Below are 15,572 nucleotides of genomic sequence, written 5' to 3' on the forward strand. Positions count from 1 at the left end.
CACTTGAAGCACCAGAAAACATTTCTATTTTGCAGGAGTAATTTGAAAGAAAGATGATAAGGAGTCTGGAGGCTAAATCCTATGAAGAAGGCTAAAGAAACTTGGTGATAGCGATAAAAGAGAATAATTGCAGCTCAGGGTTGAATTGGGTGTGTTTAACGTAATGAAAAGAAGGACTAAGGGTAACATGCAGTCTTCCAGTACTTGAAGGGCTGCCCAGGGAAGGGGGGGTGCAATTTATTCTCCATAGCACCTGAGGGTAGGCCAAGATGTAATGGGTGGAAGTTCATCAGAGGAAGACCCAACCTAGAAATAAAGAGGAATTTCCTGACAGTGAAAATAATTAAGCAGTGGAATAGCTTGTCTTCTGGTTCTGTATGCTCCGTTGCTACAGTTTTTAAGACAAGATTGGACAACCGGTGGTGTAAGAGATCATGGCTTGGTAAGGGGGTTGGACTAGAAGACCCCCAAGATTCCTTCCAACCCTATGATTCTATGAAAGAGTATGATCATTTTTTAAAATGTAATCAATGTACTACTGTACCAATTTTAGTAGTTTTAATTTTGTTAATGCAAAAGTCATATTTCACTGGTTCTATTTTTCAGGAGAAATAGAAATTTTATTGCTACATTTTTTTAAAAAAATGTCCTGGAATTTGGTTCAGTCTCTACTAGAGAGAGGACCAGGGGAAAATCATTTTATCAAGGCAGTTGGGTTCCCTTACAGATTTAAAAATCATCAGCCTTTCAATCTTCCATGCAGTTTGGGCCGTAGGATACTGTTACTCAAAAGTTCATGCAGCCAATCCTCAACCACAGTTGAGCCCAACATTTTCACTGCTGAGCAAGACAGTTGTTAAGTGGGTTGCACCCCATTTTATGATCTTTTTGCCACAGTTGTTAAGCAAATCACTGCAACTGTTAAGGGAATCATGCAGTCATTCAGTGAATCTGGCTTCTCCCATTCATATGCTTGTTGGATACCCACTTGGAAGGTTGCAAGTGGTGATCACATGAACCCAAGACCATGCAACCATCATAAATACATGCCAGTTGCCAAGTACCTGATTTTTTATCACATGACTATGGGGATGCTGCAATGGTCATGGGTGTGAAAATTGTCCTAAGTCACTTATCCTGCTGTTGAAACTTCAAGTGGTCACTAAATGAAGGGTTGTAAGTTGAAGACTACCTTTATAAGCACATGGAGGAAAACTGTGATGAAAGAAGCAACTTTGTAGTGCTCCTGATCATCTTATGAAGTAGGCAATGAATATGGGATCTGAACTCCATCTTTGTCACAAGGAAACCTCTCCTTCATCTTCCAGGCTGCGGAAGGAAAGATTTAAATAGCTAAGAAATAGTTAAGAAAGAGTAGTTAGTGCTACAAATATAGAATTGAGAACAAAAAAAATTATAGATTCAGTAAGATAAATATAGTTGTAAACTTATAGTAATAGGAGCACAGATAGAACAGAAAAAGCATAGACTTAGAGTTTAGAGGTGAGAAATAGGAGCTTAATTTGGTAGAATAAAAAAAATGAAAAAACAAATATTGTCATTATCTGATCTGTACCATATTAAGAAAAAAACCCTAACACAAATTGTTGGAATATTCTTTCTTAGTAGTTGTGCTAGGCTCACTCTTTCTACTTCAGGGGACTCTCTCTATTCCTAGCACAGATGCCTAGAGGTTTCTAGAACAAGTGGTCCTGATTTAGTAATCATTGAAACTTATAATGGTGTTGAATGACAGGGACTTATAGTAGCAACTGTTGCAGCATCCCTTTACTCATGTGTTTGTGAGCCAGGCACTTGGAAGTTGGTTCTCAACTATAATGTTTCATCATCCCACAGTCACTTGATTGCCCTTTTCGGTCTCTGTTGCTGACTTACAAAAGGCAAAGTCAGTGAGGAAAACCAAGTGGGGTCACAAATAGTGATCATGGGGTGTTGTGCTTAATGATGATTCTGGATTCGCAATACAGCAACCAGAAGTGCTGGAATGGTGAGTGGCAAAATAGTGTGGCCACAAGGTCATTTGTGCTTTATTATAAGCATCACTCAGCACTGACAATTTGGGTTCCAATTGCCATGGTTATCCAGGGACTGCCTTTATAATGTCCGGAGAAATTAATTGCCTACACCTCTCCAGTCTGAGAGTGCAAACAAGTAAGAAAAGAAGATAAATTATCATTCAAGCACTCACCACTTTTGAAAGAGCAATCAAGATGGGATTCTTGAATCAACCTGTTAAATGTCAATGATTTTATTTCACTAATTTTAACTTTTGTATTTCTGTACTGATGAATTCCATCAGCATACTGATGATACCAATCCCCAACTGACAGATGACCTCATCCAACTGTTTCATAGAGATCTTCAACGGGAAGAAGGAGAGCATCTCCCTCCCAAGTGAGGGATTGGGAACAACAACTCCCTCCCAACAACTGGAAATGACCACTGGGGGAAAGGAACAAGCCTTGCAACAAGTGCCTCCCGCTCTGAACCCACGTGGCCCGTCCAGAATGATAGTGGTACTGAAAGGCCATGAGACATCAAGGAGCACACAGATAGATGGGCCACTCCATCCTGGCTCTGTCAAAGGTCATTGTCAAGCATGGCCAACATTGTCTCCATATATACTATGTAATGTGATTGAAATGGGTTTGGATATTGTAAATAAATGATTATTACATGAATTTATTTAGTCATATATTTAATCAATCTATGCAGTCTCCCATTTCACCAGTTGCAACTCTTGGTGTCTAACCTATGATTAAAGTCCAACACCTAGCTGTTCACGGACTTTCATATTATTCTTAATTACTTTAAAGGAAGGCCCTAGTGTCGCTGGACTAAACCCTGGACAACTCTACTTTTGGATGAGGGCCATTATTATTTTTCTTAGACACCAGGCTCCAATTTATAGTTGAAGATAAATCAGTGTGGTTATCTCCAGCCCCAACTTCCAAATTTCCCATATAAGCATGCCAGAGATGAGGAGATAGTATGTTCAATTGTTTTCTCTTTTTTTTTTCATGTCTTTGATTCAGTGCTGACTCCTGACAACCAGGTGGGTTAGTAGTCCCTGCCGTTTTCCTGGCAAGATTTTCAGAACTGGTTTGCCACTGCCTGCTTCCTAGGAATGAGAGAGAGTGACTGTGGCTGTGTTTCATGGTCTCCCAGTTTCTAGCCTGGTGCCTTAACCACTAGATCAGACTGGAACTGGAAGAAACATTAGTGACACCACCATTTACAAAGTTGTAAATGTTTATTGACTTTAGCTGAAATGTACGCACATTATAAATCGAGCTTACTCCTGATAATCCAAGAAGGGAATGTAAAGTTCAGCAAGATGTATTAGAAGACTAACCTAAAAAGAAACTAGATACCAGTAGTTATTAACTGTCAGCAAGGCAATATGTACATGTCTTATTTATTTGTTAAACGATTTTTTACAACTACCCACTTACTGTGGCTATGTCTAATTCTCTAGTCATCTCTGATTTAAACCCCATGACTCAAATACTTAACCATAGTTTCATTGAACTAAAGGGTTAAAGTAAGCATGTATTTATGCTTTATAGTAATAACTAACCATTTTGAATGCCAAGGATGATGATGATTGTCTCTGGAGCAGCCGAATCACCACATACCCTTATATTTCATTTAATTTATGAATAGAAGAAACTTTCAAGGCTAGGCAACATAATTGAAGTAGCTTGAAATCCATTATTCATTCTGAATGTCAGCAGCTAAAAATATTGAAATATACAAATCAATTAAATAATTGTTTTGAATGAAACAGATATTAATGGTTACAAAATTAAAAAAAAAACACATTTTCTCAAGGTCTCTATTCCCTACACATTAATAGCAGAGCAGGAGCTAAACTCTGCATTGGAATCAGTGACCAACAGGGAGGAAGTTGTTACTCTGAAGTCAAATTTCTTAATTTTAATGGAATTGATTCTGAAGAGCTTCTTCAGAAAACACCGAGACCCATAACATCCTTACAGATAGTCCTTGACTTACAATAATTTGTTTAGTGACTGTTCAAAGTTACAACAGCACTGAAAAAAGTGACGTATGACTGTTTTTCACATTTACAATCGCTGCAGCATTCCCATGGTCATATGATGAAAATTTGGCACTTGACATGTGTTGCAGTGCCCTGGGTCATGTGATCATCATTTGTAACCTTCCCAATTGTATGATTCACTTAACAATTGCAGTGATTCACTTAACTGTGGCAAAAAAGATGTAAGTTGGGGCGCAACTCACTTAACAACTATCTTGCTTAGCAAAGGAAATTTGGGGCTCAGTTGTGGCCATGAATTGAGGACCACCTTTATTTTAGATGCACTGGTTTCAGAATCGTCACCAGTTATAAATTTGTACTGGGAAGATTTCCCTGAGCCTTCAGGATAGACCTCCCTCTCACTTCAGCAATCTTCCCTGTGCTGGTGGAAGACACTATTCATGTCCTATTCTGTTTTAGCCAATAAACTCGTGTTTCTCAAATTTATTTGAAAGCCAACCAATGGGGTTTCAACAATTAATCTTCCTTACAAGTCGCTTGTAGACTTCGTTTTAGTCCCCCATTCAAAGATACTGTATCTCTGAGTAACTATTCTGTGTTCTTGCCTCTGTGATAAAAAATAACTCAGAGACAATGCTGGTTCTATTAGTGCAATTAAGAATTCCATTTAAATTTCATATAGTTATTTAAATGTTGTAGAAAATTTCATTTTGCGGGCATTCAGAGAATACTTAACATAGTAGGTTATGAACATGCAACTGTTGTAAATTGCAGGAAATGGAATGCTTGTTGAATTGTTACTATTGGTAGCATCAGCAGTAGTAACAGTAATAATACAATAATATATGGATATTTAAATTGTTTGTTGATTATGTGATATGTTAAAAGATAGGTTTATTTTGTGTAAATGTTGCATTATTTGTACATTATACTATTACTATTTTGGTTTGGGTGATAAACAGCAAAACATTTTTAAAGATATAGCCTATAGAATCCTATGTGCACAGAATTGCATCTATGTGCATGTATGTGGAGGAGCATATCAATTTAATGTTTCATGAGCATAAATGGGAATAAGAAGCAAAGCACCAGCTTACAAGATTCCATATGTGTAAATGGCTTTGTGATGATGATAAAACGCTCAAATAAACAACTCAGGAAGGTTTTTTTTTCAGAAACTGTAAAGCAACAGTATCTATTGCTAATGAATTAGTAATGAAAGAATATTTTGAACCAAATTCTAAAATTGTGTTTATGGGTGAATTATTTTTACTTGTAAGGTTCAAATGCATTACAGGTTGCATTTACTTTATAGCATCTTTGCCTCTCTACCGAAAGAGCAGTGATTTGTGATTTCCTTTACATATGTTGTAATGGAAAAGTTTCATTTAACTGACTAAAACAGGTTCAGCCATGATATCAGAGGTGAGTTACTGCCGTTCCGCCCGATTCAGCCAAACCGGTAGTGGCAGCAGCAGGAGGTTCCGCCCACCTGCTTGGACGCTTCTGTGCATGTGCAGAAGTGTTGTGCATGCACAAACTGGTAGTAAACTGGTTAGCGACCCACCACTGCATGTGGTGTAAATAGCGCAATTGATTTAATTTTGATTATTGCAAACAGAAAACAAGTGAGATTCACCTCAAGTCAAGTATTTTGATTTATTTCCCAGAGGCATTCAGCCAAAGTTCATTTTCAGGACAATGTACAGCTCAAACTGGCTGCTAACTAAGAGCCGTTTGATAGCATGATCTGCTGAAGTTGGTGTAGAAGTCTTCGGAAGGAAGAATGATCATAATGTGGGACCCTAGGGTTTTCTGGGGAAACTGCAGCTGTGTTATGTTTGCATGGTTACTAGGCCAGCAGAAATGTTGACAATAATAGTCACATTAAGCCCTTGTAAGTAACAAAATGAAATAGCATTTCTTCAAGAAATAGATAAATGGAGATCAACTTCCCTGCTAAATTATTCAAAATTGTTAGCATTGACAATTGAAGCTATTGAAGGTGTCCATGAAGGGGAAAGAAGGAGAGGGCTGCAATGCAAAACTTGCAACTTATAGAGCTTGGATCATGACACCACCACAGACATGCCATTGGTTAGATGTGGTAGCCCCTTCCCAGAAGCACAAAGGTTAGCTGTGCCTTCTTGGCAAAAGTTATGTCCTGGATGCCAGAGAATAGATTTAGGTAACTTCAAGTGAGTTCTGGAGAATGGGTCTATTTAACCAAGTACACATAAAGGCTTAGCTGGAAACCAAAGGCAGAAGTAGGAGTTGTTAGGACTGAGACAGAGGCAGAGGCAAAAGTGTATCCAACTACTGTGTACCCATCTGTATTTTGATCCAATTTCAATAAGGTTCAGATAAAACAAAGATTAACCTATATCAAGATTCATTTTGGCCCCTATAATGGAAAAACTCAAGCTGGGAGTTGAAATAGGCCAAAAATTAGAAACAGAGTTACAAATAGTTGAAATGTACACCATTTAATCTGTTGTAGCCTACCCTGCTGCCTTGAGATTAACTGTGCTCCATGTAACTATAGAAATAAATATCAGTATTATAAGGTAAATAGTAATTTAAAAGTCAAACACACTTTTAATTATATATTCATTAAAATATTTATAATCTATATCAGAGGTGGGTTCCTACCGGTTCAGACTTCTTCAGCCAAACTGGTAGTGGTTTGCCAGCCCGGGTTGCTGGAACTGGCAGCAATCCAGATCTGCCACGCCTCCAAACTGGTTCCCTGGTCAGCGCTGCATGTTTTTTTCCTTTTTTTAATGTTCTGTGCATGCACAGACCTATTGATGGACAATTGTGTGCACACACACAAGTGAAGTGAGAGTGTGCATGCAAAATTGTGCGTGCACCGAACTGGCAGCAACCCACCCATGCCCTATAGCGACACATCTTAGCCAGGATGCAAATAACGCAATAAGACAGCACAACACAAAAACATCAAAGCAGCATATTCTATAGCCCGGTGTACAAAAAAAATTCTCTAACACTAAATTTTATCAGACATAGATGGTCAGGTTTTCACTAAGGGCCTATCTATTGTCAGGAGAGTGTTCAATAATGGGTGTGTGAAAGTCAATTCATCCCTTTCCAAACTAGAGGCGTCCAAATACTAGGAATCTGTTCTGTTCTATTGTCTGTATTAATAGAACGTTATTCTGTTTTCTTGAATTGTCATAGGTCCACTCTTGTAAACACAGCTGCTTTTCAAAAACTGAAAGAAGAATTTAACGGGGGAAATTGATACACCCCTCCCCACAAGAGCAGCTACAATGATATTACTTTAGACTTAGACATTTTAGAAAGGAAGCTGAAGAATCTGGGAGCTGAGATAGTATTCTTATCCACCCTTCCAGTTGTTAGGAAAGGGTGGAAAAAGGGGAAAAAAAGTGCTGCAGGCAAGTGGCTGGCTAAAGAAAACGTATTGATGTGAAAGGCTTTGTTTCTAAAAATATAGTCTGCATTGTCTTATAATAGTTAGACTGCTGGCCCAAGGTAGACTACAGCTAGAAAGACCAAGAAGGGGATGTGTGGCTGAAGCATGTCAAATTCACTGGTCCTAGTGTCATGTTTTCCATCACTTGTATTCTTCTAGAAAAGAATGTACCGTGGAAAGCAATCATTCTGGAATTGGAGGTTAGAATGACTCTGCCTTTAAAAAACAAATGCCAAAATAGGATCAATGAGACAATGAAAATCAAGCATAATAATAAAGAATGTGTATCTTGATTCTCATAGCCTTATTGACCTCAGTGTAACATGACACCTGAGTTGAAATGCACCCTTGGAGGTTCCTGTTATTGGTGATTAACTTACAAATCACTTTACTACTTCCTTTAGTATGAATTTTTAGACAGGCTACTAAGATAAGCCATAAAGTTGGTTTTATTATATTATAAAACAAATGAACAATATGCAAATATTTGCTTTTCTAAACAAGTAAGTGAGAGAGAGATGGTACTTTACAACACTTTCCTACTAAAATCAATTTCATTAGTTATCCTACATAATTTTTACATATTAAAATTTAATGATGCTTGTTGAAGAAATGATATAACTTTACAATAACTTTGTATTTGCTGTTTACATTTTAAGAGGGCTTTTTTGAATTTGTTCTAGAATTTAGGGAAGGTTTTTTTTAAATAAAAACACAGACAAGCATTGTTGGAGCTTGATTTTATTTTGCTTTTAAGGATAATTTTAACTAAATGGAAAGGATAAGATTGTTCAGGAGAAAAGGTACTTTGCTTGTGATATATTTTATTGTCAGTATTGGTAAATAAGATATTTTAATATGCTAGTGTTTTTCAATCTCAGCAACTTTAAGAAGTGTGGATTTAAACTCTCAGAATTTAGTGCAGAAAAGAAAAAATAGAAAAGAAATAAATAAAAACAAAGTAAAGAATAAAAAAAATATTTCCAATTTTCTATTTAGAAACTTCAAAAAGGAGATGAATTGAAACCAGATATAAATTGGTCAGTGGTCCTGACCTTTTATTATTTTTTCTGCTGCCTTGCTAGTGAAATAGGTGGATGCTTATAAAATCCTGAAGATTTCTTATTCTGACAAGTTCTTTGATATGAACGTGGGTTTCATACTGACCTTTGCATCAACTTTTTCTACTCACATGTCTATTGAAGAACTTCTTTTGGTGTACATCACACACTAATGTGGCAAATAAGGGCCAAGGATCATCATTATTAATCCCATTGGGGATGGTGAGAGCTGGAATCTGATCATTTTAATTCTGTCAGAGTTTCTCATGTAAGAAAGTCTTCATAAAATGTTGTAGGATATCTTTCTCCCTTCTTTTAGCTTTGGTTATGCCAAAAGAAGTGTAGTGCTTCTATGAGATTGTGCTTCCAGATATATAGATTTGGATTGTGAAATTTGATTACCTTTCTGTAATGTTATTATAATAGTTTCTCTAACTGTTGCCTCTCTTTAATCAGGAAATATTTCTTTCTATGTTATCAGTTCTAATGGAGGCCTTATCAACAAATGCTTGGAGTACACCCAGTGAATTGTTCATTATTTCTAAATGCACCAGTCATGTTTTCATTTGTTTAAGATGAGACATTACATGCTGTCAGTTTCTTTATTGTTAGATGAAGGAGGAAGAAGATGAGCCTGCAACCCTGGTTTGGAGCTTTTGGGTCTGTCCCCGTCCCCGTTCTCAACCCCCCCCCCCCCCGCATTTCTTTGAAGGCATCTAGAGAGCTTATTAGCTACTTCCCAGTTAGGAAAAATAGTTAGCTCTTTATCAGCTCTGATGAAGGAAATATACACATCTTTAGGTAAAAACAAGGCAAAAATAACAAGGCCAAAACCAGCTGTAGTTGACTAAGCAGTCTGATTTACTTGAAGTCTTCAGATTAGTCCCAGATATGCTAGAATGTCTTTTTATTGTTAGAAGATAAATATAAAACTTTAACTTACAATCATTCATTTAATGACTGTTTGAAGTTACAACAGCACTGGAGAAAGTGACTTACAACCAATACTTGCACTTACAACCATTGCATCATCCCCCACAGTCATGTGATCAAAATTCAGGTGCATACCAATTGACATATATTGGCATGTAGTTGCAGTGTCCCTGAGTAGTGTAATCGCCATTTGTGTTCTTCCGAATTGGCATCCAACAAGCAAAGTTAAAGGGGGAAGCCAGATTCAAGTAACAACTGTGTTATTAACAACTGAAAGTGATTCACTTAACAACTGTGGTTAAAAAAAGTCATTAAATCGGCTGTGCTCACTTAAAAACTACCTTGTTTAACAATGTAAATTCTGCACTCAATTGTGGTTATACATTTATAAATCCACCCACTGACCATTTACAATACAAGTAACTAATAAAGAAAACCCAGAAAAATGGCCACCAAAATAAAAAATAAGTCCACAAGTTCCACAAGAAAAGGCAGGCTTCCTGGGACCTGATTCATTACTTTGTTTCAAGGATGGGGCCCAAAATATTTCAACTCTGCCTGATCATATGGGGTGGGCAGAAAGAATGGGAAAAATATAGCCTTCAAGTAATTAGGTCTCTTTTATTATTTTAGGAAGGAAGGAAGGAAGGAAGGAAGGAAGGAAGGAAGGAAGGAAGGAAGGAAGGAAGGAAGGAAGGAAGGAGATGAATGCTTTATAAATGGTTTTAATTGTTTTCAAAGGTTGTGCAGCATAAATATATAGAAGCTGTTGTTAATACATGTAACATAATTGCAAAACTGAAGTTTCCAGATTTCTGTAAGTTTCACATGAAAATATTTTTGGGACCCACATAACATAACAGTGTAACATATGATTCCATAATTATTTAATATAGAAACATGTCTGGAATATATCACAATATTTTCAATGGGACCATATTAAAATCACTGAAGTATAAGCAGTTTTTAAAAGTTTTTTTTTTTAAAAAAACTTTAAGGCAATTTACTTAATGGTATTAAAGATTTTTTAAATCCTTACACTGAAATTGTTATTAAATATGCCCAAGTAATTTTGTTAGATGTTTATACATTCAATACATTCTTCTAAAAATGTTAAATTTATTTTCTTTTATTATAATCCATCAACAAGGCATAAACTATATTGATTATATTTTTAAACGTAGGAATTGAAATCCATGCTTGAAAGTTTGTCTTTGCTCATAGTTTTCTGTACTTAACTAAACAATGGGTTATAACATTATAAAAATGAAGATGTTGAAAGCAGAAAATTTACCATCCAGGCATTGGCACATTTGAGGTTGGATCCTGGAGTACAAAGTACAAATATTTGAAGTTTGGTGAAACTCGAACAAGTGAAGAGTGAGGTAAATTATCACAATAACCACTGCCAAGAGACATGAAGGGATCATAGTGACAAAATGGAAAATCAAATAAACTATATTCTTTAGAAATGACAGAACACAGATTGTATATAATCTCAATTTTTTATCAGATCACATCAGTGTACTGAGACTATCACTATTAAACTTTGTGGTATAAGGTAACCTCTCATGTATCCAGGAAAGTAATTAAAGCAAAACATCTTTATCCTGCTTTTCCAAAATAAACTGCTCCAGCATTTCCTTCCTTCCTTCCTTTCTTTCCTGCATTCCTTAACCACCCTTGCATTTAAAAAGATTGAGATGAATCCATTACCTTAATACAAAAACCAAAACAAATATGTGGATTAATTTGTTTACAAGTAGGTCCAAATAAATAGCATTTTCACAGTCACAGAATATTAGAATGTTGTGAATATAATAAACCATGACTTCAGCCAAACATTCAATTTTGTATTTGGTGATATGATTAACAGGCTGATTAATTATGGACTAAATGATATTCTTACAAGGTGAATCCACAGTGTGTGAAGAATCATATTTAAAGAGTGCTTGTCAATGGCTTTCTGTCAAACTGAAGGAGAGTCATATCAAAGGGGATGCATTAAACTAACCCCAGATCTGGGTCTTCAACAATTTTATTAAAAACTTGCAGTCATAAGGGAATGCTTATTAAATGACAGATGACACAAAATTAAGTGGAATAATAACATCCTAGAAAATGAAAATAACATTCAGATTAATCTTGATGGGTTACAAAATAGGGTGGAGAATAACAACATGAATTTTAATACAGATTACTATAAAGCTCAGTATCTAGTGGAGAAAATGTAGAAGTATGATGTGACAAAGGCAATTTTAAGTTGCACTGCTTAGAGTCTAATTTTCAAAACATGCCAAGTAATAATTTCTTCTCCTTTGTAAATGAGGATATTCCATCTGATTACTGTGTCCAGCTGTGGGCACCATACTTTAGAAAGGAGATAAAGAAGAGATTTCTGAGATGGGCAGCAAAGCTAATCAGGAAAATGGAAACAAAGCACAAGGAGAGGTGGAGGGTTGCCATATATTTTTAAAAAATGTCATCTATTCTGTATCAACAATCATTCTGAGTACTTGGCAGAAGAAAAAGATGGAGTATAAATCAAATAAGGATGTAGGTATTGGATACAGAGTTTGTACTGAAGCAGAAGTTGGCAGGCCATAGCCATAGGGTCACAAATGGCTCCAAACATTTTGTTGTGGTTGTTGGAATTTTTGGAGATCACACATTCTCTATCATGTTTAGGTAGGAATTAAACAATAGCTATTGTATCTATTTACTACTGAAACTCTTGCCGTGATCTTTAACTGTCCCAAATAGGGCAACAGTTTTTGAAACAAGCTACCTCAAATAGACTAACTTACAGAATGTGTCCAAAATCCACAAGCCATAACTCCCAATGGAATGAAATTTGAGGTTGTGGCTGCTTTAGTGCTACTGTGAACTGCTGGATTGCTGCTGCAGTCACCTGCAGATCTTCAGTTTCAATGTTCTGTGTCAGTTTCCCAGCCAGCCTCCAAATCCTTCCCTCCCCCCCCCTTCCCACCAAGCAGCAGTCACTGGAAAGGGAAGGAGGGAGGGAAGATGGGATAGGGAGGGAGGAGACCCTTGTCATACTTTCCAATCCATGCCACCCCAACATGTGCTCCGCAACCAGTTCCAGTCCACCTGCATCTTTCCCACCCCACAGTAACTCCCTCGCATGCCTTCCCTGACCTGTGCATCCCCTGTTGCATGCCACCATCCACCCTTCCTAACCCTAACCCCCCACACACATTTCTTCATTGATCTCATAGCACCTCATGCAACCCTCACATGACCTCCTCAACCCCTACCTCTCCTGATTGCCTTCCCAATCCATGAAGCACTTCTTGAGCAGTACCTTTCCTGACCCATCTTGTCGTCCCCCCCACAGCCTTCCCAATACACAGCTGTATTATTCTGTGGTACCTACTCAAAAAAAGCTTAATAAGAAGTAGAATAGAATAGAATAGAATAGAATAGAATAGAATAGAACCATCTCTTCTTGAAAACCTCCAGTGATGAAGCGCCCATGATTTCTGAAGACAAGCTTTACATTTCACAGGGCAGTAAATTGCTATGGTTACAGTTTTGATCTTGCTATTTACCTCTTCATTCTCTCCTTGACTTAGTGCAGGAAGATCATGACTTCCCTTACTTCAGCTGGAGCCATTGGAGTCTCCCTCCTATAAACACTGCCCTGCAGTATTCAATTGCCCAGGAATTCAGGCAGAAGAACCCCCAAACAAACCGTATTGTCAGCAACCAAAGACTAGCTGCCAGGCAAAAAAAAAATTCTAGTTTAGTTGAGTAGCCAGAGTTTAATAGCCAGTTTACTAATCAGATTAGTAGACAGACCAAATGCAACCAGGCCTATGCAATTTAGTAGCCAGGTCTAACGTAATAGATATGATATAGCAAATATGATACATATTAAATTCTAAATTCTTAAATTCTAATAAATGTTCTTCCTTGTATAAATTTAGGCTAAGAACCCATTATGGTATTCTTTAGATAACAAAATAACTGTTCTAAGTTGCTACACTATGTATATATGTTAGAGACCACATCAAAAGCCAAAATTTTAATTTCCATTTTGTTAACCAATTACAGACTACTTAGTCATGATAAGTGTAGCATATTTGTTTCTTTAATTAATTTAATTCTGCTCAGGATTTTCATCACATCAGTATTGAACAATTCTTCCTGGATATCTCCCCCCCCCCACCTGCAAGCTCCATATTTTGGGATGAAAAACTAATTTTCAATAGTCTGGAAACTAATGTCAGAGCACATAGGTTAATCTTAAGCATGAACATTTTCCGCATACAATAAAATATCTCTCCCTCCCCCCCTCTCTCTCCACATGTGTCTGCATGAACTTACACACACATCCCTTTTGGGGAATCTTAACTTTATTCTTTTTTTTTTTCAGACTTGCTGATCTCCTTCTTCCTAAGCAGCCTGCTGCATACCAATCGAGTTTCTGCACACATTTCAAGGGTCGCTGGCAGCTTGCCTTGGATTCTGTCAGTGGCTAAAATATTCTCATCAAGGGAAGAAAAACCTGCCAGAAGCAGACAGGTATTTAACGTGGTGTCAGCATTGCGGAAAAGTCAACATTTGCACAGTAGTTTACTGCCAGCTGCAAGAACTGCAGTGAAAATAGGATTGAACAAGGTGTTGAAAAAGCATAAATTAAAATGATTGGGGTGGCAAATTGGATGCCTGAAGTAAATCAACTTTCCTCCTAAATTGTTGGAAGAAAGGCACAGATTTCAGTGATAAAAGACTGACAGTCGAAAAGTGGTTATTTTGAAAAAAAAAAACCTAAGCAGAGTTTAAGTTTCCACATTCAAACGGGGGCACTAAATCTTGCTGTGAGAACAGCTAGAAAGGGTAATTTGTTCTAATGGAACATTTTGTGCCTGAGGGTCTCAAGGTGCCTTATAAGCAATCAATTGATCAATTAATTTTTTCTTCCCTCTATGTTTTTTAGACTGCTTAGTAGCTGCAGTTTTCTGGACAATGTTGAGGTAAATTAAAATTATAAATACACATCACAAAAACCAGTTACAATTATAGAGCACAAAATAATATCAGCAGCAAATGGTAAAAATAGTGTACCATGTAAACTAACATAAAAGATAAAATCTCTTACAATTGTCCTGACACAATTCAGTGTTATTGTATACAAAGAACAAAGATGAAAATTGAGGCACAAATGTTTTGCAAAGTCCTTTTTAAACAAAGAGTTGCTGAGTTTTCTATAATGAGCAATCATGTTCCTTTGCCCACCTTCAATTTGGAGTTTTTAATGTTGAATTCTTCGGAACTTGTGATAGAAATAGGCACACATATAAGCAATTGAGTGCAATTTACCTTTCATCAGCTTAGAAACTTTCTGAATATCAAGAAGAGTCTATCCTTGGTTGCAGTATAATATGCACTTCAGAGATCATGGCATCCATATCCACTGACTCAGCCTTCTGAATCATGATTTTAAGTGAACAAGACAATAATCACCTGTGTTTTTACATGAAAAAAGAGCTTTGGACCATTGGCTTTTCTGCTGTTCTGCTCCTAATCATAAGAGAATTGCTAATTCTCAGCTAATTTCTCAGGAAAGCATGACTCTTGAAACAAATGATATTTCAAATGGAACTCAGTGTTACTGAGAAAAAGTGATTGCAGAGAAATCAGGCAGTGTCTGAAGATTCCACAAAGACATTATAAAAACTTTGAGGCAGCAAAGAGATGCCACGGCCTTGAGATGCTTGCAAACACAAAGGTAAGATTGAAGACAATATGTTTCATGGCAGCTGTGTTAATCCATTCTTGATGCTGTTTGTAATCTTTTTGCATTTACTAATGTATTATTTCTTTATAAAAATATTTATCCAACCTTTTCATTGATCTCTTAGTGTTTCAAACAGTGAGTGTTGATATTAATCTGAAAGAACACAAATTGTATGATGTTATCACATCGTTGGAGAAGCAGAGATTTTCTTCTCCAAAGGGTCACAAGGAGGAAGAAATGTAACGTGACCCTGAGTTACAATGTTCCTTGCCAACCAAGAAGCTCCTTGATAGTGGGCACTGCTGCCCAGTG

At 36.9% G+C, this 15,572-nt stretch overlaps 1 long non-coding RNA gene across 1 annotated transcript in view; it reads left to right on the plus strand.

Moving 5' to 3' along the window:
• Positions 1-14,229, plus strand: part of LOC148045537 (uncharacterized) — a 141,121-nt gene extending 126,892 nt beyond the window's left edge. The window contains exon 3 of the long non-coding RNA XR_015696600.1: positions 13,896-14,229. This is a non-coding gene — a long non-coding RNA (uncharacterized LOC148045537). The remainder of the gene's footprint in view (positions 1-13,895) is intronic.
• Positions 14,230-15,572: the final 1,343 nt, after the last annotated feature.

This window comes from Thamnophis sirtalis, unplaced genomic scaffold (genome assembly GCF_051295495.1).
Source record: "Thamnophis sirtalis isolate CommonGarterSnake01/CBP01778 unplaced genomic scaffold, rThaSir2_p1.2 scaffold_5, whole genome shotgun sequence".
NCBI classification, from domain to species: Eukaryota; Metazoa; Chordata; class Lepidosauria; order Squamata; family Natricidae; genus Thamnophis; species Thamnophis sirtalis.